The sequence below is a fragment of the Phyllobates terribilis genome, unplaced genomic scaffold, assembly GCF_046119375.1.
Source record: "Phyllobates terribilis strain yellow unplaced genomic scaffold, ASM4611937v1 Scaffold_169__1_contigs__length_4117513, whole genome shotgun sequence".
Taxonomy (NCBI): domain Eukaryota; kingdom Metazoa; phylum Chordata; class Amphibia; order Anura; family Dendrobatidae; genus Phyllobates; species Phyllobates terribilis.
The window spans coordinates 2,862,301-2,889,735 of record NW_027362929.1 but is presented as its reverse complement, the minus strand read 5'-3'; the positions used below and the strand labels follow the sequence as shown (position 1 = coordinate 2,889,735).

General features: G+C 45.2%; 21 non-coding genes across 21 annotated transcripts; all 21 read left to right on the top strand.

The window, feature by feature from the left end:
* Window positions 1-653: 653 nt before the first annotated feature.
* Window positions 654-844, top strand: LOC141209209 (U2 spliceosomal RNA). The gene has a single exon (XR_012279412.1). It is a non-coding gene; the product is annotated as a U2 spliceosomal RNA (small nuclear RNA).
* A 1,123-nt stretch (window positions 845-1,967) lies between these two features.
* Window positions 1,968-2,158, top strand: LOC141210186 (U2 spliceosomal RNA). The gene has a single exon (XR_012280362.1). It is a non-coding gene; the product is annotated as a U2 spliceosomal RNA (small nuclear RNA).
* A 1,123-nt stretch (window positions 2,159-3,281) lies between these two features.
* LOC141209208 (U2 spliceosomal RNA) lies at window positions 3,282-3,472 on the top strand. Its single transcript, XR_012279411.1, has one exon. It is a non-coding gene; the product is annotated as a U2 spliceosomal RNA (small nuclear RNA).
* Window positions 3,473-4,593: 1,121 nt separating this feature from the next.
* On the top strand, window positions 4,594-4,784 carry LOC141209207 (U2 spliceosomal RNA). Its single transcript, XR_012279410.1, has one exon. It is a non-coding gene; the product is annotated as a U2 spliceosomal RNA (small nuclear RNA).
* A 1,120-nt stretch (window positions 4,785-5,904) lies between these two features.
* LOC141209819 (U2 spliceosomal RNA) lies at window positions 5,905-6,095 on the top strand. Its single transcript, XR_012280009.1, has one exon. It is a non-coding gene; the product is annotated as a U2 spliceosomal RNA (small nuclear RNA).
* A 1,120-nt stretch (window positions 6,096-7,215) lies between these two features.
* Window positions 7,216-7,406, top strand: LOC141209818 (U2 spliceosomal RNA). Its single transcript, XR_012280008.1, has one exon. It is a non-coding gene; the product is annotated as a U2 spliceosomal RNA (small nuclear RNA).
* Window positions 7,407-8,526: 1,120 nt separating this feature from the next.
* Window positions 8,527-8,717, top strand: LOC141209206 (U2 spliceosomal RNA). The gene has a single exon (XR_012279409.1). It is a non-coding gene; the product is annotated as a U2 spliceosomal RNA (small nuclear RNA).
* A 1,121-nt stretch (window positions 8,718-9,838) lies between these two features.
* On the top strand, window positions 9,839-10,029 carry LOC141209205 (U2 spliceosomal RNA). Its single transcript, XR_012279408.1, has one exon. It is a non-coding gene; the product is annotated as a U2 spliceosomal RNA (small nuclear RNA).
* A 1,120-nt stretch (window positions 10,030-11,149) lies between these two features.
* LOC141209817 (U2 spliceosomal RNA) lies at window positions 11,150-11,340 on the top strand. The gene has a single exon (XR_012280007.1). It is a non-coding gene; the product is annotated as a U2 spliceosomal RNA (small nuclear RNA).
* Window positions 11,341-12,461: 1,121 nt separating this feature from the next.
* On the top strand, window positions 12,462-12,652 carry LOC141210389 (U2 spliceosomal RNA). The gene has a single exon (XR_012280560.1). It is a non-coding gene; the product is annotated as a U2 spliceosomal RNA (small nuclear RNA).
* A 1,121-nt stretch (window positions 12,653-13,773) lies between these two features.
* Window positions 13,774-13,964, top strand: LOC141209204 (U2 spliceosomal RNA). Its single transcript, XR_012279407.1, has one exon. It is a non-coding gene; the product is annotated as a U2 spliceosomal RNA (small nuclear RNA).
* A 1,114-nt stretch (window positions 13,965-15,078) lies between these two features.
* On the top strand, window positions 15,079-15,269 carry LOC141209203 (U2 spliceosomal RNA). Its single transcript, XR_012279406.1, has one exon. It is a non-coding gene; the product is annotated as a U2 spliceosomal RNA (small nuclear RNA).
* A 1,121-nt stretch (window positions 15,270-16,390) lies between these two features.
* LOC141210228 (U2 spliceosomal RNA) lies at window positions 16,391-16,581 on the top strand. The gene has a single exon (XR_012280402.1). It is a non-coding gene; the product is annotated as a U2 spliceosomal RNA (small nuclear RNA).
* Window positions 16,582-17,703: 1,122 nt separating this feature from the next.
* On the top strand, window positions 17,704-17,894 carry LOC141209201 (U2 spliceosomal RNA). The gene has a single exon (XR_012279404.1). It is a non-coding gene; the product is annotated as a U2 spliceosomal RNA (small nuclear RNA).
* Window positions 17,895-19,015: 1,121 nt separating this feature from the next.
* LOC141209200 (U2 spliceosomal RNA) lies at window positions 19,016-19,206 on the top strand. The gene has a single exon (XR_012279403.1). It is a non-coding gene; the product is annotated as a U2 spliceosomal RNA (small nuclear RNA).
* A 1,121-nt stretch (window positions 19,207-20,327) lies between these two features.
* LOC141210227 (U2 spliceosomal RNA) lies at window positions 20,328-20,518 on the top strand. The gene has a single exon (XR_012280401.1). It is a non-coding gene; the product is annotated as a U2 spliceosomal RNA (small nuclear RNA).
* A 1,122-nt stretch (window positions 20,519-21,640) lies between these two features.
* LOC141209199 (U2 spliceosomal RNA) lies at window positions 21,641-21,831 on the top strand. The gene has a single exon (XR_012279402.1). It is a non-coding gene; the product is annotated as a U2 spliceosomal RNA (small nuclear RNA).
* A 1,121-nt stretch (window positions 21,832-22,952) lies between these two features.
* LOC141209198 (U2 spliceosomal RNA) lies at window positions 22,953-23,143 on the top strand. The gene has a single exon (XR_012279401.1). It is a non-coding gene; the product is annotated as a U2 spliceosomal RNA (small nuclear RNA).
* Window positions 23,144-24,266: 1,123 nt separating this feature from the next.
* LOC141210239 (U2 spliceosomal RNA) lies at window positions 24,267-24,457 on the top strand. The gene has a single exon (XR_012280413.1). It is a non-coding gene; the product is annotated as a U2 spliceosomal RNA (small nuclear RNA).
* Window positions 24,458-25,577: 1,120 nt separating this feature from the next.
* Window positions 25,578-25,768, top strand: LOC141210238 (U2 spliceosomal RNA). Its single transcript, XR_012280412.1, has one exon. It is a non-coding gene; the product is annotated as a U2 spliceosomal RNA (small nuclear RNA).
* Window positions 25,769-26,889: 1,121 nt separating this feature from the next.
* LOC141209197 (U2 spliceosomal RNA) lies at window positions 26,890-27,080 on the top strand. Its single transcript, XR_012279400.1, has one exon. It is a non-coding gene; the product is annotated as a U2 spliceosomal RNA (small nuclear RNA).
* The last annotated feature ends 355 nt before the right edge of the window (window positions 27,081-27,435 follow it).

Genomic DNA, 27,435 nt, shown 5'->3' with positions numbered 1-27,435 from the left:
GGTTTGCTACAATGCCTTTTCTGAAACGTTGTCTCCCTCTGCTGGAACACTGACTTCTTTCATTTAATGCCTGCAGACTATAAAAGAGAAACCAACCCAAAAAGTTTGGTTGATTAGTCTGTGGCATTCTTTTAAACTGTTGCTTATGGCGGTCTCTGTGAGCTTCTCAGTGACATTCAGCCATCCAGGTATCCCGCCTGCAGTAGACGGAATGTGGCAATGGAACGCTGGCTGCGCGTGTCATAATAGGCTCTGAGCCTTTATATACCTGCGCACAGCAGCAGCCACCTTCAGTCTGCTGCTGGACAGCCAGCAGCAGCAGCAGCAGGAGAGGTAATTAATCAGCAACCCTCCTGCTAAGGGTAGACAGCTGCTCGTTCCACCCCCCCCCCCGCCTTAATTGGTTCTCCTCCCTTCCAACGGTGTTGAGGCGGGTGGGAACAGCCGGGGGTTGAGGGTACTGTGCTAAAAGAGGTGGAGTTATGCAGATCTAAAACGCGTGGATTGCAGCAGCAGCAAGCCGAAAAGTGCAGGCATGTGAGGGATCTAGAGGTTGACAGCATGTCTTCTTAACGGGAGTCCAGGTGGCCATCTCCACAAATGGACTTTTCAGAATCCTTGGGTCGCACCGTAGTCGGAAACCAATTCTGGTTATCGCTTCTCGGCCTTTTGGCTAAGATCAAGTGTAGTATCTGTTCTTATCAGTTTAATATCTGATACGTCCCCTATCTGGGGACCATATATTAAATGGATTTTTAGAACAGGGAGATGGAAAAAGAGCTTGCTCTGTCCACTCCACGCATTGACCTGGTATTGCAGTATCTCCAGGACCGGTGCACCCCTTCTTTAATGCAGTTTCTAAAATCAGAAAGAATTGAATTCAATGCTTTTTGTTCATTTTGCTTGTTTGTCGGATTTTGGGATGGACTCTTTGGCTTTGCTTTTCTTCTCCTCATTGGATTTTTCATGTTAAAAGTTGCAGAAGCCAGATGACAAGCTCATTTTGGTTCAACTTCAGCAACTGTGCATTGCATTGCCATGTAATGTAATGTAATGCAATGCTATCTATCTAGCTCTCCCTCTATACTTCCTTTTGGATAAACAGACATATTAGGCAAGCATTTTGGAGCTTTCACCTAAATAACTACAGGTGGTGAGATAAGCTGCACAATATAATTGACCTTTCAGTATATTGTTGCACACACACCATCTATTTAGCAAATGCCCTTGTTATCAACAGCAGCCTTTTAAACTCACCTGAGCTAACAGGTATGTGAGCTGGTTACTCTGCTGCGCTTAAAATTTCTTTTTTGGTTTGCTACAATGCCTTTTCTGAAACGTTGTCTCCCTCTGCTGGAACACTGACTTCTTTCATTTAATGCCTGCAGACTATAAAAGAGAAACCAACCCAAAAAGTTTGGTTGATTAGTCTGTGGCATTCTTTTAAACTGTTGCTTATGGCGGTCTCTGTGAGCTTCTCAGTGACATTCAGCCATCCAGGTATCCCGCCTGCAGTAGACGGAATGTGGCAATGGAACGCTGGCTGCGCGTGTCATAATAGGCTCTGAGCCTTTATATACCTGCGCACAGCAGCAGCCACCTTCAGTCTGCTGCTGGACAGCCAGCAGCAGCAGCAGCAGGAGAGGTAATTAATCAGCAACCCTCCTGCTAAGGGTAGACAGCTGCTCGTTCCACCCCCCCCCCCCCGCCTTAATTGGTTCTCCTCCCTTCCAACGGTGTTGAGGCGGGTGGGAACAGCCGGGGGTTGAGGGTACTGTGCTAAAAGAGGTGGAGTTATGCAGATCTAAAACGCGTGGATTGCAGCAGCAGCAAGCCGAAAAGTGCAGGCATGTGAGGGATCTAGAGGTTGACAGCATGTCTTCTTAACGGGAGTCCAGGTGGCCATCTCCACAAATGGACTTTTCAGAATCCTTGGGTGGCACCGTAGTCGGAAACCAATTCTGGTTATCGCTTCTCGGCCTTTTGGCTAAGATCAAGTGTAGTATCTGTTCTTATCAGTTTAATATCTGATACGTCCCCTATCTGGGGTCCATATATTAAATGGATTTTTAGAACAGGGAGATGGAAAAAGAGCTTGCTCTGTCCACTCCACGCATTGACCTGGTATTGCAGTATCTCCAGGACCGGTGCACCCCTTCTTTAATGCAGTTTCTAAAATCAGAAAGAATTGAATTCAATGCTTTTTGTTCATTTTGCTTGTTTGTCGGATTTTGGGATGGACTCTTTGGCTTTGCTTTTCTTCTCCTCATTGGATTTTTCATGTTAAAAGTTGCAGAAGCCAGATGACAAGCTCATTTTGGTTCAACTTCAGCAACTGTGCATTGCATTGCCATGTAATGTAATGTAATGCAATGCTATCTATCTAGCTCTCCCTCTATACTTCCTTTTGGATAAACAGACATATTAGGCAAGAATTTTGGAGCTTTCACCTAAATAACTACAGGTGGTGAGATAAGCTGCACAATATAATTGACCTTTCAGTATATTGTTGCACACACACCATCTATTTAGCAAATGCCCTTGTTATCAACAGCAGCCTTTTAAACTCACCTGAGCTAACAGGTATGTGAGCTGGTTACTCTGCTGCGCTTAAAATTTCTTTTTTGGTTTGCTACAATGCCTTTTCTGAAACGTTGTCTCCCTCTGCTGGAACACTGACTTCTTTCATTTAATGCCTGCAGACTATAAAAGAGAAACCAACCCAAAAAGTTTGGTTGATTAGTCTGTGGCATTCTTTTAAACTGTTGCTTATGGCGGTCTCTGTGAGCTTCTCAGTGACATTCAGCCATCCAGGTATCCCGCCTGCAGTAGACGGAATGTGGCAATGGAACGCTGGCTGCGCGTGTCATAATAGGCTCTGAGCCTTTATATACCTGCGCACAGCAGCAGCCACCTTCAGTCTGCTGCTGGACAGCCAGCAGCAGCAGCAGCAGGAGAGGTAATTAATCAGCAACCCTCCTGCTAAGGGTAGACAGCTGCTCGTTCCACCCCCCCCCCCCCGCCTTAATTGGTTCTCCTCCCTTCCAACGGTGTTGAGGCGGGTGGGAACAGCCGGGGGTTGAGGGTACTGTGCTAAAAGAGGTGGAGTTATGCAGATCTAAAACGCGTGGATTGCAGCAGCAGCAAGCCGAAAAGTGCAGGCATGTGAGGGATCTAGAGGTTGACAGCATGTCTTCTTAACGGGAGTCCAGGTGGCCATCTCCACAAATGGACTTTTCAGAATCCTTGGGTGGCACCGTAGTCGGAAACCAATTCTGGTTATCGCTTCTCGGCCTTTTGGCTAAGATCAAGTGTAGTATCTGTTCTTATCAGTTTAATATCTGATACGTCCCCTATCTGGGGACCATATATTAAATGGATTTTTAGAACAGGGAGATGGAAAAAGAGCTTGCTCTGTCCACTCCACGCATTGACCTGGTATTGCAGTATCTCCAGGACCGGTGCACCCCTTCTTTAATGCAGTTTCTAAAATCAGAAAGAATTGAATTCAATGCTTTTTGTTCATTTTGCTTGTTTGTCGGATTTTGGGATGGACTCTTTGGCTTTGCTTTTCTTCTCCTCATTGGATTTTTCATGTTAAAAGTTGCAGAAGCCAGATGACAAGCTCATTTTGGTTCAACTTCAGCAACTGTGCATTGCATTGCCATGTAATGTAATGTAATGCAATGCTATGTATCTAGCTCTCCCTCTATACTTCCTTTTGGATAAACAGACATATTAGGCAAGCATTTTGGAGCTTTCACCTAAATAACTACAGGTGGTGAGATAAGCTGCACAATATAATTGACCTTTCAGTATATTGTTGCACACACACCATCTATTTAGCAAATGCCCTTGTTATCAACAGCAGCCTTTTAAACTCACCTGAGCTAACAGGTATGTGAGCTGGTTACTCTGCTGCGCTTAAAATTTCTTTTTTGGTTTGCTACAATGCCTTTTCTGAAACGTTGTCTCCCTCTGCTGGAACACTGACTTCTTTCATTTAATGCCTGAAGACTATAAAAGAGAAACCAACCCAAAAAGTTTGGTTGATTAGTCTGTGGCATTCTTTTAAACTGTTGCTTATGGCGGTCTCTGTGAGCTTCTCAGTGACATTCAGCCATCCAGGTATCCCGCCTGCAGTAGACGGAATGTGGCAATGGAACGCTGGCTGCGCGTGTCATAATAGGCTCTGAGCCTTTATATACCTGCGCACAGCAGCAGCCACCTTCAGTCTGCTGCTGGACAGCCAGCAGCAGCAGCAGCAGGAGAGGTAATTAATCAGCAACCCTCCTGCTAAGGGTAGACAGCTGCTCGTTCCACCCCCCCCCCCGCCTTAATTGGTTCTCCTCCCTTCCAACGGTGTTGAGGCGGGTGGGAACAGCCGGGGGTTGAGGGTACTGTGCTAAAAGAGGTGGAGTTATGCAGATCTAAAACGCGTGGATTGCAGCAGCAGCAAGCCGAAAAGTGCAGGCATGTGAGGGATCTAGAGGTTGACAGCATGTCTTCTTAACGGGAGTCCAGGTGGCCATCTCCACAAATGGACTTTTCAGAATCCTTGGGTGGCACCGTAGTCGGAAACCAATTCTGGTTATCGCTTCTCGGCCTTTTGGCTAAGATCAAGTGTAGTATCTGTTCTTATCAGTTTAATATCTGATACGTCCCCTATCTGGGGACCATATATTAAATGGATTTTTAGAACAGGGAGATGGAAAAAGAGCTTGCTCTGTCCACTCCACGCATTGACCTGGTATTGCAGTATCTCCAGGACCGGTGCACCCCTTCTTTAATGCAGTTTCTAAAATCAGAAAGAATTGAATTCAATGCTTTTTGTTCATTTTGCTTGTTTGTCGGATTTTGGGATGGACTCTTTGGCTTTGCTTTTCTTCTCCTCATTGGATTTTTCATGTTAAAAGTTGCAGAAGCCAGATGACAAGCTCATTTTGGTTCAACTTCAGCAACTGTGCATTGCATTGCCATGTAATGTAATGTAATGCAATGCTATCTATCTAGCTCTCCCTCTATACTTCCTTTTGGATAAACAGACATATTAGGCAAGCATTTTGGAGCTTTCACCTAAATAACTACAGGTGGTGAGATAAGCTGCACAATATAATTGACCTTTCAGTATATTGTTGCACACACACCATCTATTTAGCAAATGCCCTTGTTATCAACAGCAGCCTTTTAAACTCACCTGAGCTAACAGGTATGTGAGCTGGTTACTCTGCTGCGCTTAAAATTTCTTTTTTGGTTTGCTACAATGCCTTTTCTGAAACGTTGTCTCCCTCTGCTGGAACACTGACTTCTTTCATTTAATGCCTGCAGACTATAAAAGAGAAACCAACCCAAAAAGTTTGGTTGATTAGTCTGTGGCATTCTTTTAAACTGTTGCTTATGGCGGTCTCTGTGAGCTTCTCAGTGACATTCAGCCATCCAGGTATCCCGCCTGCAGTAGACGGAATGTGGCAATGGAACGCTGGCTGCGCGTGTCATAATAGGCTCTGAGCCTTTATATACCTGCGCACAGCAGCAGCCACCTTCAGTCTGCTGCTGGACAGCCAGCAGCAGCAGCAGCAGGAGAGGTAATTAATCAGCAACCCTCCTGCTAAGGGTAGACAGCTGCTCGTTCCACCCCCCCCCCGCCTTAATTGGTTCTCCTCCCTTCCAACAGTGTTGAGGCGGGTGGGAACAGCCGGGGGTTGAGGGTACTGTGCTAAAAGAGGTGGAGTTATGCAGATCTAAAACGCGTGGATTGCAGCAGCAGCAAGCCGAAAAGTGCAGGCATGTGAGGGATCTAGAGGTTGACAGCATGTCTTCTTAACGGGAGTCCAGGTGGCCATCTCCACAAATGGACTTTTCAGAATCCTTGGGTGGCACCGTAGTCGGAAACCAATTCTGGTTATCGCTTCTCGGCCTTTTGGCTAAGATCAAGTGTAGTATCTGTTCTTATCAGTTTAATATCTGATACGTCCCCTATCTGGGGACGATATATTAAATGGATTTTTAGAACAGGGAGATGGAAAAAGAGCTTGCTCTGTCCACTCCACGCATTGACCTGGTATTGCAGTATCTCCAGGACCGGTGCACCCCTTCTTTAATGCAGTTTCTAAAATCAGAAAGAATTGAATTCAATGCTTTTTGTTCATTTTGCTTGTTTGTCGGATTTTGGGATGGACTCTTTGGCTTTGCTTTTCTTCTCCTCATTGGATTTTTCATGTTAAAAGTTGCAGAAGCCAGATGACAAGCTCATTTTGGTTCAACTTCAGCAACTGTGCATTGCATTGCCATGTAATGTAATGTAATGCAATGCTATCTATCTAGCTCTCCCTCTATACTTCCTTTTGGATAAACAGACATATTAGGCAAGCATTTTGGAGCTTTCACCTAAATAACTACAGGTGGTGAGATAAGCTGCACAATATAATTGACCTTTCAGTATATTGTTGCACACACACCATCTATTTAGCAAATGCCCTTGTTATCAACAGCAGCCTTTTAAACTCACCTGAGCTAACAGGTATGTGAGCTGGTTACTCTGCTGCGCTTAAAATTTCTTTTTTGGTTTGCTACAATGCCTTTTCTGAAACGTTGTCTCCCTCTGCTGGAACACTGACTTCTTTCATTTAATGCCTGCAGACTATAAAAGAGAAACCAACCCAAAAAGTTTGGTTGATTAGTCTGTGGCATTCTTTTAAACTGTTGCTTATGGCGGTCTCTGTGAGCTTCTCAGTGACATTCAGCCATCCAGGTATCCCGCCTGCAGTAGACGGAATGTGGCAATGGAACGCTGGCTGCGCGTGTCATAATAGGCTCTGAGCCTTTATATACCTGCGCACAGCAGCAGCCACCTTCAGTCTGCTGCTGGACAGCCAGCAGCAGCAGCAGCAGGAGAGGTAATTAATCAGCAACCCTCCTGCTAAGGGTAGACAGCTGCTCGTTCCACCCCCCCCCCGCCTTAATTGGTTCTCCTCCCTTCCAACAGTGTTGAGGCGGGTGGGAACAGCCGGGGGTTGAGGGTACTGTGCTAAAAGAGGTGGAGTTATGCAGATCTAAAACGCGTGGATTGCAGCAGCAGCAAGCCGAAAAGTGCAGGCATGTGAGGGATCTAGAGGTTGACAGCATGTCTTCTTAACGGGAGTCCAGGTGGCCATCTCCACAAATGGACTTTTCAGAATCCTTGGGTGGCACCGTAGTCGGAAACCAATTCTGGTTATCGCTTCTCGGCCTTTTGGCTAAGATCAAGTGTAGTATCTGTTCTTATCAGTTTAATATCTGATACGTCCCCTATCTGGGGACGATATATTAAATGGATTTTTAGAACAGGGAGATGGAAAAAGAGCTTGCTCTGTCCACTCCACGCATTGACCTGGTATTGCAGTATCTCCAGGACCGGTGCACCCCTTCTTTAATGCAGTTTCTAAAATCAGAAAGAATTGAATTCAATGCTTTTTGTTCATTTTGCTTGTTTGTCGGATTTTGGGATGGACTCTTTGGCTTTGCTTTTCTTCTCCTCATTGGATTTTTCATGTTAAAAGTTGCAGAAGCCAGATGACAAGCTCATTTTGGTTCAACTTCAGCAACTGTGCATTGCATTGCCATGTAATGTAATGTAATGCAATGCTATGTATCTAGCTCTCCCTCTATACTTCCTTTTGGATAAACAGACATATTAGGCAAGCATTTTGGAGCTTTCACCTAAATAACTACAGGTGGTGAGATAAGCTGCACAATATAATTGACCTTTCAGTATATTGTTGCACACACACCATCTATTTAGCAAATGCCCTTGTTATCAACAGCAGCCTTTTAAACTCACCTGAGCTAACAGGTATGTGAGCTGGTTACTCTGCTGCGCTTAAAATTTCTTTTTTGGTTTGCTACAATGCCTTTTCTGAAACGTTGTCTCCCTCTGCTGGAACACTGACTTCTTTCATTTAATGCCTGCAGACTATAAAAGAGAAACCAACCCAAAAAGTTTGGTTGATTAGTCTGTGGCATTCTTTTAAACTGTTGCTTATGGCGGTCTCTGTGAGCTTCTCAGTGACATTCAGCCATCCAGGTATCCCGCCTGCAGTAGACGGAATGTGGCAATGGAACGCTGGCTGCGCGTGTCATAATAGGCTCTGAGCCTTTATATACCTGCGCACAGCAGCAGCCACCTTCAGTCTGCTGCTGGACAGCCAGCAGCAGCAGCAGCAGGAGAGGTAATTAATCAGCAACCCTCCTGCTAAGGGTAGACAGCTGCTCGTTCCACCCCCCCCCCGCCTTAATTGGTTCTCCTCCCTTCCAACGGTGTTGAGGCGGGTGGGAACATCCGGGGGTTGAGGGTACTGTGCTAAAAGAGGTGGAGTTATGCAGATCTAAAACGCGTGGATTGCAGCAGCAGCAAGCCGAAAAGTGCAGGCATGTGAGGGATCTAGAGGTTGACAGCATGTCTTCTTAACGGGAGTCCAGGTGGCCATCTCCACAAATGGACTTTTCAGAATCCTTGGGTGGCACCGTAGTCGGAAACCAATTCTGGTTATCGCTTCTCGGCCTTTTGGCTAAGATCAAGTGTAGTATCTGTTCTTATCAGTTTAATATCTGATACGTCCCCTATCTGGGGACCATATATTAAATGGATTTTTAGAACAGGGAGATGGAAAAAGAGCTTGCTCTGTCCACTCCACGCATTGACCTGGTATTGCAGTATCTCCAGGACCGGTGCACCCCTTCTTTAATGCAGTTTCTAAAATCAGAAAGAATTGAATTCAATGCTTTTTGTTCATTTTGCTTGTTTGTCGGATTTTGGGATGGACTCTTTGGCTTTGCTTTTCTTCTCCTCATTGGATTTTTCATGTTAAAAGTTGCAGAAGCCAGATGACAAGCTCATTTTGGTTCAACTTCAGCAACTGTGCATTGCATTGCCATGTAATGTAATGTAATGCAATGCTATCTATCTAGCTCTCCCTCTATACTTCCTTTTGGATAAACAGACATATTAGGCAAGCATTTTGGAGCTTTCACCTAAATAACTACAGGTGGTGAGATAAGCTGCACAATATAATTGACCTTTCAGTATATTGTTGCACACACACCATCTATTTAGCAAATGCCCTTGTTATCAACAGCAGCCTTTTAAACTCACCTGAGCTAACAGGTATGTGAGCTGGTTACTCTGCTGCGCTTAAAATTTCTTTTTTGGTTTGCTACAATGCCTTTTCTGAAACGTTGTCTCCCTCTGCTGGAACACTGACTTCTTTCATTTAATGCCTGCAGACTATAAAAGAGAAACCAACCCAAAAAGTTTGGTTGATTAGTCTGTGGCATTCTTTTAAACTGTTGCTTATGGCGGTCTCTGTGAGCTTCTCAGTGACATTCAGCCATTCAGGTATCCCGCCTGCAGTAGACGGAATGTGGCAATGGAACGCTGGCTGCGCGTGTCATAATAGGCTCTGAGCCTTTATATACCTGCGCACAGCAGCAGCCACCTTCAGTCTGCTGCTGGACAGCCAGCAGCAGCAGCAGCAGGAGAGGTAATTAATCAGCAACCCTCCTGCTAAGGGTAGACAGCTGCTCGTTCCACCCCCCCCCCCGCCTTAATTGGTTCTCCTCCCTTCCAACGGTGTTGAGGCGGGTGGGAACAGCCGGGGGTTGAGGGTACTGTGCTAAAAGAGGTGGAGTTATGCAGATCTAAAACGCGTGGATTGCAGCAGCAGCAAGCCGAAAAGTGCAGGCATGTGAGGGATCTAGAGGTTGACAGCATGTCTTCTTAACGGGAGTCCAGGTGGCCATCTCCACAAATGGACTTTTCAGAATCCTTGGGTGGCACCGTAGTCGGAAACCAATTCTGGTTATCGCTTCTCGGCCTTTTGGCTAAGATCAAGTGTAGTATCTGTTCTTATCAGTTTAATATCTGATACGTCCCCTATCTGGGGACCATATATTAAATGGATTTTTAGAACAGGGAGATGGAAAAAGAGCTTGCTCTGTCCACTCCACGCATTGACCTGGTATTGCAGTATCTCCAGGACCGGTGCACCCCTTCTTTAATGCAGTTTCTAAAATCAGAAAGAATTGAATTCAATGCTTTTTGTTCATTTTGCTTGTTTGTCGGATTTTGGGATGGACTCTTTGGCTTTGCTTTTCTTCTCCTCATTGGATTTTTCATGTTAAAAGTTGCAGAAGCCAGATGACAAGCTCATTTTGGTTCAACTTCAGCAACTGTGCATTGCATTGCCATGTAATGTAATGTAATGCAATGCTATGTATCTAGCTCTCCCTCTATACTTCCTTTTGGATAAACAGACATATTAGGCAAGCATTTTGGAGCTTTCACCTAAATAACTACAGGTGGTGAGATAAGCTGCACAATATAATTGACCTTTCAGTATATTGTTGCACACACACCATCTATTTAGCAAATGCCCTTGTTATCAACAGCAGCCTTTTAAACTCACCTGAGCTAACAGGTATGTGAGCTGGTTACTCTGCTGCGCTTAAAATTTCTTTTTTGGTTTGCTACAATGCCTTTTCTGAAACGTTGTCTCCCTCTGCTGGAACACTGACTTCTTTCATTTAATGCCTGCAGACTATAAAAGAGAAACCAACCCAAAAAGTTTGGTTGATTAGTCTGTGGCATTCTTTTAAACTGTTGCTTATGGCGGTCTCTGTGAGCTTCTCAGTGACATTCAGCCATCCAGGTATCCCGCCTGCAGTAGACGGAATGTGGCAATGGAACGCTGGCTGCGCGTGTCATAATAGGCTCTGAGCCTTTATATACCTGCGCACAGCAGCAGCCACCTTCAGTCTGCTGCTGGACAGCCAGCAGCAGCAGCAGCAGGAGAGGTAATTAATCAGCAACCCTCCTGCTAAGGGTAGACAGCTGCTCGTTCCACCCCCCCCCCGCCTTAATTGGTTCTCCTCCCTTCCAACAGTGTTGAGGCGGGTGGGAACAGCCGGGGGTTGAGGGTACTGTGCTAAAAGAGGTGGAGTTATGCAGATCTAAAACGCGTGGATTGCAGCAGCAGCAAGCCGAAAAGTGCAGGCATGTGAGGGATCTAGAGGTTGACAGCATGTCTTCTTAACGGGAGTCCAGGTGGCCATCTCCACAAATGGACTTTTCAGAATCCTTGGGTGGCACCGTAGTCGGAAACCAATTCTGGTTATCGCTTCTCGGCCTTTTGGCTAAGATCAAGTGTAGTATCTGTTCTTATCAGTTTAATATCTGATACGTCCCCTATCTGGGGACGATATATTAAATGGATTTTTAGAACAGGGAGATGGAAAAAGAGCTTGCTCTGTCCACTCCACGCATTGACCTGGTATTGCAGTATCTCCAGGACCGGTGCACCCCTTCTTTAATGCAGTTTCTAAAATCAGAAAGAATTGAATTCAATGCTTTTTGTTCATTTTGCTTGTTTGTCGGATTTTGGGATGGACTCTTTGGCTTTGCTTTTCTTCTCCTCATTGGATTTTTCATGTTAAAAGTTGCAGAAGCCAGATGACAAGCTCATTTTGGTTCAACTTCAGCAACTGTGCATTGCATTGCCATGTAATGTAATGTAATGCAATGCTATCTATCTAGCTCTCCCTCTATACTTCCTTTTGGATAAACAGACATATTAGGCAAGCATTTTGGAGCTTTCACCTAAATAACTACAGGTGGTGAGATAAGCTGCACAATATAATTGACCTTTCAGTATATTGTTGCACACACACCATCTATTTAGCAAATGCCCTTGTTATCAACAGCAGCCTTTTAAACTCACCTGAGCTAACAGGTATGTGAGCTGGTTACTCTGCTGCGCTTAAAATTTCTTTTTTGGTTTGCTACAATGCCTTTTCTGAAACGTTGTCTCCCTCTGCTGGAACACTGACTTCTTTCATTTAATGCCTGCAGACTATAAAAGAGAAACCAACCCAAAAAGTTTGGTTGATTAGTCTGTGGCATTCTTTTAAACTGTTGCTTATGGCGGTCTCTGTGAGCTTCTCAGTGACATTCAGCCATCCAGGTATCCCGCCTGCAGTAGACGGAATGTGGCAATGGAACGCTGGCTGCGCGTGTCATAATAGGCTCTGAGCCTTTATATACCTGCGCACAGCAGCAGCCACCTTCAGTCTGCTGCTGGACAGCCAGCAGCAGCAGCAGCAGGAGAGGTAATTAATCAGCAACCCTCCTGCTAAGGGTAGACAGCTGCTCGTTCCACCCCCCCCCCCGCCTTAATTGGTTCTCCTCCCTTCCAACGGTGTTGAGGCGGGTGGGAACAGCCGGGGGTTGAGGGTACTGTGCTAAAAGAGGTGGAGTTATGCAGATCTAAAACGCGTGGATTGCAGCAGCAGCAAGCCGAAAAGTGCAGGCATGTGAGGGATCTAGAGGTTGACAGCATGTCTTCTTAACGGGAGTCCAGGTGGCCATCTCCACAAATGGACTTTTCAGAATCCTTGGGTGGCACCGTAGTCGGAAACCAATTCTGGTTATCGCTTCTCGGCCTTTTGGCTAAGATCAAGTGTAGTATCTGTTCTTATCAGTTTAATATCTGATACGTCCCCTATCTGGGGACCATATATTAAATGGATTTTTAGAACAGGGAGATGGAAAAAGAGCTTCCTCTGTCCACTCCACGCATTGACCTGGTATTGCAGTATCTCCAGGACCGGTGCACCCCTTCTTTAATGCAGTTTCTAAAATCAGAAAGAATTGAATTCAATGCTTTTTGTTCATTTTGCTTGTTTGTCGGATTTTGGGATGGACTCTTTGGCTTTGCTTTTCTTCTCCTCATTGGATTTTTCATGTTAAAAGTTGCAGAAGCCAGATGACAAGCTCATTTTGGTTCAACTTCAGCAACTGTGCATTGCATTGCCATGTAATGTAATGTAATGCAATGCTATCTATCTAGCTCTCCCTCTATACTTCCTTTTGGATAAACAGACATATTAGGCAAGCATTTTGGAGCTTTCACCTAAATAACTACAGGTGGTGAGATAAGCTGCACAATATAATTGACCTTTCAGTATATTGTTGCACACACACCATCTATTTAGCAAATGCCCTTGTTATCAACAGCAGCCTTTTAAACTCACCTGAGCTAACAGGTATGTGAGCTGGTTACTCTGCTGCGCTTAAAATTTCTTTTTTGGTTTGCTACAATGCCTTTTCTGAAACGTTGTCTCCCTCTGCTGGAACACTGACTTCTTTCATTTAATGCCTGCAGACTATAAAAGAGAAACCAACCCAAAAAGTTTGGTTGATTAGTCTGTGGCATTCTTTTAAACTGTTGCTTATGGCGGTCTCTGTGAGCTTCTCAGTGACATTCAGCCATCCAGGTATCCCGCCTGCAGTAGACGGAATGTGGCAATGGAACGCTGGCTGCGCGTGTCATAATAGGCTCTGAGCCTTTATATACCTGCGCACAGCAGCAGCCACCTTCAGTCTGCTGCTGGACAGCCAGCAGCAGCAGCAGCAGGAGAGGTAATTAATCAGCAACCCTCCTGCTAAGGGTAGACAGCTGCTCGTTCCACCCCCCCCCCCGCCTTAATTGGTTCTCCTCCCTTCCAACGGTGTTGAGGCGGGTGGGAACAGCCGGGGGTTGAGGGTACTGTGCTAAAAGAGGTGGAGTTATGCAGATCTAAAACGCGTGGATTGCAGCAGCAGCAAGCCGAAAAGTGCAGGCATGTGAGGGATCTAGAGGTTGACAGCATGTCTTCTTAACGGGAGTCCAGGTGGCCATCTCCACAAATGGACTTTTCAGAATCCTTGGGTGGCACCGTAGTCGGAAACCAATTCTGGTTATCGCTTCTCGGCCTTTTGGCTAAGATCAAGTGTAGTATCTGTTCTTATCAGTTTAATATCTGATACGTCCCCTATCTGGGGACCATATATTAAATGGATTTTTAGAACAGGGAGATGGAAAAAGAGCTTGCTCTGTCCACTCCACGCATTGACCTGGTATTGCAGTATCTCCAGGACCGGTGCACCCCTTCTTTAATGCAGTTTCTAAAATCAGAAAGAATTGAATTCAATGCTTTTTGTTCATTTTGCTTGTTTGTCGGATTTTGGGATGGACTCTTTGGCTTTGCTTTTCTTCTCCTCATTGGATTTTTCATGTTAAAAGTTGCAGAAGCCAGATGACAAGCTCATTTTGGTTCAACATCAGCAACTGTGCATTGCATTGCCATGTAATGTAATGTAATGCAATGCTATCTATCTAGCTCTCCCTCTATACTTCCTTTTGGATAAACAGACATATTAGGCAAGCATTTTGGAGCTTTCACCTAAATAACTACAGGTGGTGAGATAAGCTGCACAATATAATTGACCTTTCAGTATATTGTTGCACACACACCATCTATTTAGCAAATGCCCTTGTTATCAACAGCAGCCTTTTAAACTCACCTGAGCTAACAGGTATGTGAGCTGGTTACTCTGCTGCGCTTAAAATTTCTTTTTTGGTTTGCTACAATGCCTTTTCTGAAACGTTGTCTCCCTCTGCTGGAACACTGACTTCTTTCATTTAATGCCTGCAGACTATAAAAGAGAAACCAACCCAAAAAGTTTGGTTGATTAGTCTGTGGCATTCTTTTAAACTGTTGCTTATGGCGGTCTCTGTGAGCTTCTCAGTGACATTCAGCCATCCAGGTATCCCGCCTGCAGTAGACGGAATGTGGCAATGGAACGCTGGCTGCGCGTGTCATAATAGGCTCTGAGCCTTTATATACCTGCGCACAGCAGCAGCCACCTTCAGTCTGCTGCTGGACAGCCAGCAGCAGCAGGAGAGGTAATTAATCAGCAACCCTCCTGCTAAGGGTAGACAGCTGCTCGTTCCACCCCCCCCCCGCCTTAATTGGTTCTCCTCCCTTCCAACGGTGTTGAGGCGGGTGGGAACATCCGGGGGTTGAGGGTACTGTGCTAAAAGAGGTGGAGTTATGCAGATCTAAAACGCGTGGATTGCAGCAGCAGCAAGCCGAAAAGTGCAGGCATGTGAGGGATCTAGAGGTTGACAGCATGTCTTCTTAACGGGAGTCCAGGTGGCCATCTCCACAAATGGACTTTTCAGAATCCTTGGGTGGCACCGTAGTCGGAAACCAATTCTGGTTATCGCTTCTCGGCCTTTTGGCTAAGATCAAGTGTAGTATCTGTTCTTATCAGTTTAATATCTGATACGTCCCCTATCTGGGGACCATATATTAAATGGATTTTTAGAACAGGGAGATGGAAAAAGAGCTTGCTCTGTCCACTCCACGCATTGACCTGGTATTGCAGTATCTCCAGGACCGGTGCACCCCTTCTTTAATGCAGTTTCTAAAATCAGAAAGAATTGAATTCAATGCTTTTTGTTCATTTTGCTTGTTTGTCGGATTTTGGGATGGACTCTTTGGCTTTGCTTTTCTTCTCCTCATTGGATTTTTCATGTTAAAAGTTGCAGAAGCCAGATGACAAGCTCATTTTGGTTCAACTTCAGCAACTGTGCATTGCATTGCCATGTAATGTAATGTAATGCAATGCTATCTATCTAGCTCTCCCTCTATAGTTCCTTTTGGATAAACAGACATATTAGGCAAGCATTTTGGAGCTTTCACCTAAATAACTACAGGTGGTGAGATAAGCTGCACAATATAATTGACCTTTCAGTATATTGTTGCACACACACCATCTATTTAGCAAATGCCCTTGTTATCAACAGCAGCCTTTTAAACTCACGTGAGCTAACAGGTATGTGAGCTGGTTACTCTGCTGCACTTAAAATTTCTTTTTTGGTTTGCTACAATGCCTTTTCTGAAACGTTGTCTCCCTCTGCTGGAACACTGACTTCTTTCATTTAATGCCTGCAGACTATAAAAGAGAAACCAACCCAAAAAGTTTGGTTGATTAGTCTGTGGCATTCTTTTAAACTGTTGCTTATGGCGGTCTCTGTGAGCTTCTCAGTGACATTCAGCCATCCAGGTATCCCGCCTGCAGTAGACGGAATGTGGCAATGGAACGCTGGCTGCGCGTGTCATAATAGGCTCTGAGCCTTTATATACCTGCGCACAGCAGCAGCCACCTTCAGTCTGCTGCTGGACAGCCAGCAGCAGCAGCAGCAGGAGAGGTAATTAATCAGCAACCCTCCTGCTAAGGGTAGACAGCTGCTCGTTCCACCCCCCCCCCCGCCTTAATTGGTTCTCCTCCCTTCCAACGGTGTTGAGGCGGGTGGGAACAGCCGGGGGTTGAGGGTACTGTGCTAAAAGAGGTGGAGTTATGCAGATCTAAAACGCGTGGATTGCAGCAGCAGCAAGCCGAAAAGTGCAGGCATGTGAGGGATCTAGAGGTTGACAGCATGTCTTCTTAACGGGAGTCCAGGTGGCCATCTCCACAAATGGACTTTTCAGAATCCTTGGGTGGCACCGTAGTCGGAAACCAATTCTGGTTATCGCTTCTCGGCCTTTTGGCTAAGATCAAGTGTAGTATCTGTTCTTATCAGTTTAATATCTGATACGTCCCCTATCTGGGGACCATATATTAAATGGATTTTTAGAACAGGGAGATGGAAAAAGAGCTTGCTCTGTCCACTCCACGCATTGACCTGGTATTGCAGTATCTCCAGGACGGGTGCACCCCTTCTTTAATGCAGTTTCTAAAATCAGAAAGAATTGAATTCAATGCTTTTTGTTCATTTTGCTTGTTTGTCGGATTTTGGGATGGACTCTTTGGCTTTGCTTTTCTTCTCCTCATTGGATTTTTCATGTTAAAAGTTGCAGAAGCCAGATGACAAGCTCATTTTGGTTCAACTTCAGCAACTGTGCATTGCATTGCCATGTAATGTAATGTAATGCAATGCTATCTATCTAGCTCTCCCTCTATACTTCCTTTTGGATAAACAGACATATTAGGCAAGCATTTTGGAGCTTTCACCTAAATAACTACAGGTGGTGAGATAAGCTGCACAATATAATTGACCTTTCAGTATATTGTTGCACACACACCATCTATTTAGCAAATGCCCTTGTTATCAACAGCAGCCTTTTAAACTCACGTGAGCTAACAGGTATGTGAGCTGGTTACTCTGCTGCACTTAAAATTTCTTTTTTGGTTTGCTACAATGCCTTTTCTGAAACGTTGTCTCCCTCTGCTGGAACACTGACTTCTTTCATTTAATGCCTGCAGACTATAAAAGAGAAACCAACCCAAAAAGTTTGGTTGATTAGTCTGTGGCATTCTTTTAAACTGTTGCTTATGGCGGTCTCTGTGAGCTTCTCAGTGACATTCAGCCATCCAGGTATCCCGCCTGCAGTAGACGGAATGTGGCAATGGAACGCTGGCTGCGCGTGTCATAATAGGCTCTGAGCCTTTATATACCTGCGCACAGCAGCAGCCACCTTCAGTCTGCTGCTGGACAGCCAGCAGCAGCAGCAGCAGGAGAGGTAATTAATCAGCAACCCTCCTGCTAAGGGTAGACAGCTGCTCGTTCCACCCCCCACCCCCGCCTTAATTGGTTCTCCTCCCTTCCAACGGTGTTGAGGCGGGTGGGAACAGCCGGGGGTTGAGGGTACTGTGCTAAAAGAGGTGGAGTTATGCAGATCTAAAACGCGTGGATTGCAGCAGCAGCAAGCCGAAAAGTGCAGGCATGTGAGGGATCTAGAGGTTGACAGCATGTCTTCTTAACGGGAGTCCAGGTGGCCATCTCCACAAATGGACTTTTCAGAATCCTTGGGTGGCACCGTAGTCGGAAACCAATTCTGGTTATCGCTTCTCGGCCTTTTGGCTAAGATCAAGTGTAGTATCTGTTCTTATCAGTTTAATATCTGATACGTCCCCTATCTGGGGACCATATATTAAATGGATTTTTAGAACAGGGAGATGGAAAAAGAGCTTGCTCTGTCCACTCCACGCATTGACCTGGTATTGCAGTATCTCCAGGACCGGTGCACCCCTTCTTTAATGCAGTTTCTAAAATCAGAAAGAATTGAATTCAATGCTTTTTGTTCATTTTGCTTGTTTGTCGGATTTTGGGATGGACTCTTTGGCTTTGCTTTTCTTCTCCTCATTGGATTTTTCATGTTAAAAGTTGCAGAAGCCAGATGACAAGCTCATTTTGGTTCAACTTCAGCAACTGTGCATTGCATTGCCATGTAATGTAATGTAATGCAATGCTATCTATCTAGCTCTCCCTCTATACTTCCTTTTGGATAAACAGACATATTAGGCAAGCATTTTGGAGCTTTCACCTAAATAACTACAGGTGGTGAGATAAGCTGCACAATATAATTGACCTTTCAGTATATTGTTGCACACACACCATCTATTTAGCAAATGCCCTTGTTATCAACAGCAGACTTTTAAACTCACCTGAGCTAACAGGTATGTGAGCTGGTTACTCTGCTGCGCTTAAAATTTCTTTTTTGGTTTGCTACAATGCCTTTTCTGAAACGTTGTCTCCCTCTGCTGGAACACTGACTTCTTTCATTTAATGCCTGCAGACTATAAAAGAGAAACCAACCCAAAAAGTTTGGTTGATTAGTCTGTGGCATTCTTTTAAACTGTTGCTTATGGCGGTCTCTGTGAGCTTCTCAGTGACATTCAGCCATTCAGGTATCCCGCCTGCAGTAGACGGAATGTGGCAATGGAACGCTGGCTGCGCGTGTCATAATAGGCTCTGAGCCTTTATATACCTGCGCACAGCAGCAGCCACCTTCAGTCTGCTGCTGGACAGCCAGCAGCAGCAGCAGCAGGAGAGGTAATTAATCAGCAACCCTCCTGCTAAGGGTAGACAGCTGCTCGTTCCACCCCCCCCCCCGCCTTAATTGGTTCTCCTCCCTTCCAACGGTGTTGAGGCGGGTGGGAACAGCCGGGGGTTGAGGGTACTGTGCTAAAAGAGGTGGAGTTATGCAGATCTAAAACGCGTGGATTGCAGCAGCAGCAAGCCGAAAAGTGCAGGCATGTGAGGGATCTAGAGGTTGACAGCGTGTCTTCTTAACGGGAGTCCAGGTGGCCATCTCCACAAATGGACTTTTCAGAATCCTTGGGTGGCACCGTAGTCGGAAACCAATTCTGGTTATCGCTTCTCGGCCTTTTGGCTAAGATCAAGTGTAGTATCTGTTCTTATCAGTTTAATATCTGATACGTCCCCTATCTGGGGACCATATATTAAATGGATTTTTAGAACAGGGAGATGGAAAAAGAGCTTGCTCTGTCCACTCCACGCATTGACCTGGTATTGCAGTATCTCCAGGACCGGTGCACCCCTTCTTTAATGCAGTTTCTAAAATCAGAAAGAATTGAATTCAATGCTTTTTGTTCATTTTGCTTGTTTGTCGGATTTTGGGATGGACTCTTTGGCTTTGCTTTTCTTCTCCTCATTGGATTTTTCATGTTAAAAGTTGCAGAAGCCAGATGACAAGCTCATTTTGGTTCAACTTCAGCAACTGTGCATTGCATTGCCATGTAATGTAATGTAATGCAATGCTATCTATCTAGCTCTCCCTCTATAGTTCCTTTTGGATAAACAGACATATTAGGCAAGCATTTTGGAGCTTTCACCTAAATAACTACAGGTGGTGAGATAAGCTGCACAATATAATTGACCTTTCAGTATATTGTTGCACACACACCATCTATTTAGCAAATGCCCTTGTTATCAACAGCAGCCTTTTAAACTCACGTGAGCTAACAGGTATGTGAGCTGGTTACTCTGCTGCACTTAAAATTTCTTTTTTGGTTTGCTACAATGCCTTTTCTGAAACGTTGTCTCCCTCTGCTGGAACACTGACTTCTTTCATTTAATGCCTGCAGACTATAAAAGAGAAACCAACCCAAAAAGTTTGGTTGATTAGTCTGTGGCATTCTTTTAAACTGTTGCTTATGGCGGTCTCTGTGAGCTTCTCAGTGACATTCAGCCATCCAGGTATCCCGCCTGCAGTAGACGGAATGTGGCAATGGAACGCTGGCTGCGCGTGTCATAATAGGCTCTGAGCCTTTATATACCTGCGCACAGCAGCAGCCACCTTCAGTCTGCTGCTGGACAGCCAGCAGCAGCAGCAGCAGGAGAGGTAATTAATCAGCAACCCTCCTGCTAAGGGTAGACAGCTGCTCGTTCCACCCCCCCCCCCGCCTTAATTGGTTCTCCTCCCTTCCAACGGTGTTGAGGCGGGTGGGAACAGCCGGGGGTTGAGGGTACTGTGCTAAAAGAGGTGGAGTTATGCAGATCTAAAACGCGTGGATTGCAGCAGCAGCAAGCCGAAAAGTGCAGGCATGTGAGGGATCTAGAGGTTGACAGCATGTCTTCTTAACGGGAGTCCAGGTGGCCATCTCCACAAATGGACTTTTCAGAATCCTTGGGTGGCACCGTAGTCGGAAACCAATTCTGGTTATCGCTTCTCGGCCTTTTGGCTAAGATCAAGTGTAGTATCTGTTCTTATCAGTTTAATATCTGATACGTCCCCTATCTGGGGACCATATATTAAATGGATTTTTAGAACAGGGAGATGGAAAAAGAGCTTGCTCTGTCCACTCCACGCATTGACCTGGTATTGCAGTATCTCCAGGACGGGTGCACCCCTTCTTTAATGCAGTTTCTAAAATCAGAAAGAATTGAATTCAATGCTTTTTGTTCATTTTGCTTGTTTGTCGGATTTTGGGATGGACTCTTTGGCTTTGCTTTTCTTCTCCTCATTGGATTTTTCATGTTAAAAGTTGCAGAAGCCAGATGACAAGCTCATTTTGGTTCAACTTCAGCAACTGTGCATTGCATTGCCATGTAATGTAATGTAATGCAATGCTATCTATCTAGCTCTCCCTCTATACTTCCTTTTGGATAAACAGACATATTAGGCAAGCATTTTGGAGCTTTCACCTAAATAACTACAGGTGGTGAGATAAGCTGCACAATATAATTGACCTTTCAGTATATTGTTGCACACACACCATCTATTTAGCAAATGCCCTTGTTATCAACAGCAGCCTTTTAAACTCACGTGAGCTAACAGGTATGTGAGCTGGTTACTCTGCTGCACTTAAAATTTCTTTTTTGGTTTGCTACAATGCCTTTTCTGAAACGTTGTCTCCCTCTGCTGGAACACTGACTTCTTTCATTTAATGCCTGCAGACTATAAAAGAGAAACCAACCCAAAAAGTTTGGTTGATTAGTCTGTGGCATTCTTTTAAACTGTTGCTTATGGCGGTCTCTGTGAGCTTCTCAGTGACATTCAGCCATCCAGGTATCCCGCCTGCAGTAGACGGAATGTGGCAATGGAACGCTGGCTGCGCGTGTCATAATAGGCTCTGAGCCTTTATATACCTGCGCACAGCAGCAGCCACCTTCAGTCTGCTGCTGGACAGCCAGCAGCAGCAGCAGCAGGAGAGGTAATTAATCAGCAACCCTCCTGCTAAGGGTAGACAGCTGCTCGTTCCACCCCCCACCCCCGCCTTAATTGGTTCTCCTCCCTTCCAACGGTGTTGAGGCGGGTGGGAACAGCCGGGGGTTGAGGGTACTGTGCTAAAAGAGGTGGAGTTATGCAGATCTAAAACGCGTGGATTGCAGCAGCAGCAAGCCGAAAAGTGCAGGCATGTGAGGGATCTAGAGGTTGACAGCATGTCTTCTTAACGGGAGTCCAGGTGGCCATCTCCACAAATGGACTTTTCAGAATCCTTGGGTGGCACCGTAGTCGGAAACCAATTCTGGTTATCGCTTCTCGGCCTTTTGGCTAAGATCAAGTGTAGTATCTGTTCTTATCAGTTTAATATCTGATACGTCCCCTATCTGGGGACCATATATTAAATGGATTTTTAGAACAGGGAGATGGAAAAAGAGCTTGCTCTGTCCACTCCACGCATTGACCTGGTATTGCAGTATCTCCAGGACCGGTGCACCCCTTCTTTAATGCAGTTTCTAAAATCAGAAAGAATTGAATTCAATGCTTTTTGTTCATTTTGCTTGTTTGTCGGATTTTGGGATGGACTCTTTGGCTTTGCTTTTCTTCTCCTCATTGGATTTTTCATGTTAAAAGTTGCAGAAGCCAGATGACAAGCTCATTTTGGTTCAACTTCAGCAACTGTGCATTGCATTGCCATGTAATGTAATGTAATGCAATGCTATCTATCTAGCTCTCCCTCTATACTTCCTTTTGGATAAACAGACATATTAGGCAAGCATTTTGGAGCTTTCACCTAAATAACTACAGGTGGTGAGATAAGCTGCACAATATAATTGACCTTTCAGTATATTGTTGCACACACACCATCTATTTAGCAAATGCCCTTGTTATCAACAGCAGACTTTTAAACTCACCTGAGCTAACAGGTATGTGAGCTGGTTACTCTGCTGCGCTTAAAATTTCTTTTTTGGTTTGCTACAATGCCTTTTCTGAAACGTTGTCTCCCTCTGCTGGAACACTGACTTCTTTCATTTAATGCCTGCAGACTATAAAAGAGAAACCAACCCAAAAAGTTTGGTTGATTAGTCTGTGGCATTCTTTTAAACTGTTGCTTATGGCGGTCTCTGTGAGCTTCTCAGTGACATTCAGCCATTCAGGTATCCCGCCTGCAGTAGACGGAATGTGGCAATGGAACGCTGGCTGCGCGTGTCATAATAGGCTCTGAGCCTTTATATACCTGCGCACAGCAGCAGCCACCTTCAGTCTGCTGCTGGACAGCCAGCAGCAGCAGCAGCAGGAGAGGTAATTAATCAGCAACCCTCCTGCTAAGGGTAGACAGCTGCTCGTTCCACCCCCCCCCCCGCCTTAATTGGTTCTCCTCCCTTCCAACGGTGTTGAGGCGGGTGGGAACAGCCGGGGGTTGAGGGTACTGTGCTAAAAGAGGTGGAGTTATGCAGATCTAAAACGCGTGGATTGCAGCAGCAGCAAGCCGAAAAGTGCAGGCATGTGAGGGATCTAGAGGTTGACAGCGTGTCTTCTTAACGGGAGTCCAGGTGGCCATCTCCACAAATGGACTTTTCAGAATCCTTGGGTGGCACCGTAGTCGGAAACCAATTCTGGTTATCGCTTCTCGGCCTTTTGGCTAAGATCAAGTGTAGTATCTGTTCTTATCAGTTTAATATCTGATACGTCCCCTATCTGGGGACCATATATTAAATGGATTTTTAGAACAGGGAGATGGAAAAAGAGCTTGCTCTGTCCACTCCACGCATTGACCTGGTATTGCAGTATCTCCAGGACCGGTGCACCCCTTCTTTAATGCAGTTTCTAAAATCAGAAAGAATTGAATTCAATGCTTTTTGTTCATTTTGCTTGTTTGTCGGATTTTGGGATGGACTCTTTGGCTTTGCTTTTCTTCTCCTCATTGGATTTTTCATGTTAAAAGTTGCAGAAGCCAGATGACAAGCTCATTTTGGTTCAACTTCAGCAACTGTGCATTGCATTGCCATGTAATGTAATGTAATGCAATGCTATCTATCTAGCTCTCCCTCTATACTTCCTTTTGGATAAACAGACATATTAGGCAAGCATTTTGGAGCTTTCACCTAAATAACTACAGGTGGTGAGATAAGCTGCACAATATAATTGACCTTTCAGTATATTGTTGCACACACACCATCTATTTAGCAAATGCCCTTGTTATCAACAGCAGCCTTTTAAACTCACCTGAGCTAACAGGTATGTGAGCTGGTTACTCTGCTGCGCTTAAAATTTCTTTTTTGGTTTGCTACAATGCCTTTTCTGAAACGTTGTCTCCCTCTGCTGGAACACTGACTTCTTTCATTTAATGCCTGCAGACTATAAAAGAGAAACCAACCCAAAAAGTTTGGTTGATTAGTCTGTGGCATTCTTTTAAACTGTTGCTTATGGCGGTCTCTGTGAGCTTCTCAGTGACATTCAGCCATCCAGGTATCCCGCCTGCAGTAGACGGAATGTGGCAATGGAACGCTGGCTGCGCGTGTCATAATAGGCTCTGAGCCTTTATATACCTGCGCACAGCAGCAGCCACCTTCAGTCTGCTGCTGGACAGCCAGCAGCAGCAGCAGCAGGAGAGGTAATTAATCAGCAACCCTCCTGCTAAGGGTAGACAGCTGCTCGTTCCATCCCCCCCCCCCCGCCTTAATTGGTTCTCCTCCCTTCCAACGGTGTTGAGGCGGGTGGGAACAGCCGGGGGTTGAGGGTACTGTGCTAAAAGAGGTGGAGTTATGCAGATCTAAAACGCGTGGATTGCAGCAGCAGCAAGCCGAAAAGTGCAGGCATGTGAGGGATCTAGAGGTTGACAGCATGTCTTCTTAACGGGAGTCCAGGTGGCCATCTCCACAAATGGACTTTTCAGAATCCTTGGGTGGCACCGTAGTCGGAAACCAATTCTGGTTATCGCTTCTCGGCCTTTTGGCTAAGATCAAGTGTAGTATCTGTTCTTATCAGTTTAATATCTGATACGTCCCCTATCTGGGGACCATATATTAAATGGATTTTTAGAACAGGGAGATGGAAAAAGAGCTTGCTGTGTCCACTCCACGCATTGACCTGGTATTGCAGTATCTCCAGGACCGGTGCACCCCTTCTTTAATGCAGTTTCTAAAATCAGAAAGAATTGAATTCAATGCTTTTTGTTCATTTTGCTTGTTTGTCGGATTTTGGGATGGACTCTTTGGCTTTGCTTTTCTTCTCCTCATTGGATTTTTCATGTTAAAAGTTGCAGAAGCCAGATGACAAGCTCATTTTGGTTCAACTTCAGCAACTGTGCATTGCATTGCCATGTAATGTAATGTAATGCAATGCTATCTATCTAGCTCTCCCTCTATACTTCCTTTTGGATAAACAGACATATTAGGCAAGCATTTTGGAGCTTTCACCTAAATAACTACAGGTGGTGAGATAAGCTGCACAATATAATTGACCTTTCAGTATATTGTTGCACACACACCATCTATTTAGCAAATGCCCTTGTTATCAACAGCAGCCTTTTAAACTCACCTGAGCTAACAGGTATGTGCGCTGGTTACTCTGCTGCGCTTAAAATTTCTTTTTTGGTTTGCTACAATGCCTTTTCTGAAACGTTGTCTCCCTCTGCTGGAACACTGACTTCTTTCATTTAATGCCTGCAGACTATAAAAGAGAAACCAACCCAAAAAGTTTGGTTGATTAGTCTGTGGCATTCTTTTAAACTGTTGCTTATGGCGGTCTCTGTGAGCTTCTCAGTGACATTCAGCCATCCAGGTATCCCGCCTGCAGTAGACGGAATGTGGCAATGGAACGCTGGCTGCGCGTGTCATAATAGGCTCTGAGCCTTTATATACCTGCGCACAGCAGCAGCCACCTTCAGTCTGCTGCTGGACAGCCAGCAGCAGCAGCAGCAGGAGAGGTAATTAATCAGCAACCCTCCTGCTAAGGGTAGACAGCTGCTCGTTCCACCCCCCCCCCGCCTTAATTGGTTCTCCTCCCTTCCAACGGTGTTGAGGCGGGTGGGAACAGCCGGGGGTTGAGGGTACTGTGCTAAAAGAGGTGGAGTTATGCAGATCTAAAACGCGTGGATTGCAGCAGCAGCAAGCCGAAAAGTGCAGGCATGTGAGGGATCTAGAGGTTGACAGCATGTCTTCTTAACGGGAGTCCAGGTGGCCATCTCCACAAATGGACTTTTCAGAATCCTTGGGTGGCACCGTAGTCGGAAACCAATTCTGGTTATCGCTTCTCGGCCTTTTGGCTAAGATCAAGTGTAGTATCTGTTCTTATCAGTTTAATATCTGATACGTCCCCTATCTGGGGACCATATATTAAATGGATTTTTAGAACAGGGAGATGGAAAAAGAGCTTGCTGTGTCCACTCCACGCATTGACCTGGTATTGCAGTATCTCCAGGACCGGTGCACCCCTTCTTTAATGCAGTTTCTAAAATCAGAAAGAATTGAATTCAATGCTTTTTGTTCATTTTGCTTGTTTGTCGGATTTTGGGATGGACTCTTTGGCTTTGCTTTTCTTCTCCTCATTGGATTTTTCATGTTAAAAGTTGCAGAAGCCAGATGACAAGCTCATTTTGGTTCAACTTCAGCAACTGTGCATTGCATTGCCATGTAATGTAATGTAATGCAATGCTATCTATCTAGCTCTCCCTCTATACTTCCTTTTGGATAAACAGACATATTAGGCAAGCATTTTGGAGCTTTCACCTAAATAACTACAGGTGGTGAGATAAGCTGCACAATATAATTGACCTTTCAGTATATTGTTGCACACACACCATCTATTTAGCAAATGCCCTTGTTATCAACAGCAGCCTTTTAAACTCACCTGAGCTAACAGGTATGTGAGCTGGTTACTCTGCTGCGCTTAAAATTTCTTTTTTGGTTTGCTACAATGCCTTTTCTGAAACGTTGTCTCCCTCTGCTGGAACACTGACTTCTTTCATTTAATGCCTGCAGACTATAAAAGAGAAACCAACCCAAAAAGTTTGGTTGATTAGTCTGTGGCATTCTTTTAAACTGTTGCTTATGGCGGTCTCTGTGAGCTTCTCAGTGACATTCAGCCATCCAGGTATCCCGCCTGCAGTAGACGGAATGTGGCAATGGAACGCTGGCTGCGCGTGTCATAATAGGCTCTGAGCCTTTATATACCTGCGCACAGCAGCAGCCACCTTCAGTCTGCTGCTGGACAGCCAGCAGCAGCAGCAGCAGGAGAGGTAATTAATCAGCAACCCTCCTGCTAAGGGTAGACAGCTGCTCGTTCCACCCCCCCCCCCGCCTTAATTGGTTCTCCTCCCTTCCAACGGTGTTGAGGCGGGTGGGAACAGCCGGGGGTTGAGGGTACTGTGCTAAAAGAGGTGGAGTTATGCAGATCTAAAACGCGTGGATTGCAGCAGCAGCAAGCCGAAAAGTGCAGGCATGTGAGGGATCTAGAGGTTGACAGCATGTCTTCTTAACGGGAGTCCAGGTGGCCATCTCCACAAATGGACTTTTCAGAATCCTTGGGTGGCACCGTAGTCGGAAACCAATTCTGGTTATCGCTTCTCGGCCTTTTGGCTAAGATCAAGTGTAGTATCTGTTCTTATCAGTTTAATATCTGATACGTCCCCTATCTGGGGACCATATATTAAATGGATTTTTAGAACAGGGAGATGGAAAAAGAGCTTGCTCTGTCCACTCCACGCATTGACCTGGTATTGCAGTATCTCCAGGACCGGTGCACCCCTTCTTTAATGCAGTTTCTAAAATCAGAAAGAATTGAATTCAATGCTTTTTGTTCATTTTGCTTGTTTGTCGGATTTTGGGATGGACTCTTTGGCTTTGCTTTTCTTCTCCTCATTGGATTTTTCATGTTAAAAGTTGCAGAAGCCAGATGACAAGCTCATTTTGGTTCAACTTCAGCAACTGTGCATTGCATTGCCATGTAATGTAATGTAATGCAATGCTATCTATCTAGCTCTCCCTCTATACTTCCTTTTGGATAAACAGACATATTAGGCAAGCATTTTGGAGCTTTCACCTAAATAACTACAGGTGGTGAGATAAGCTGCACAATATAATTGACCTTTCAGTATATTGTTGC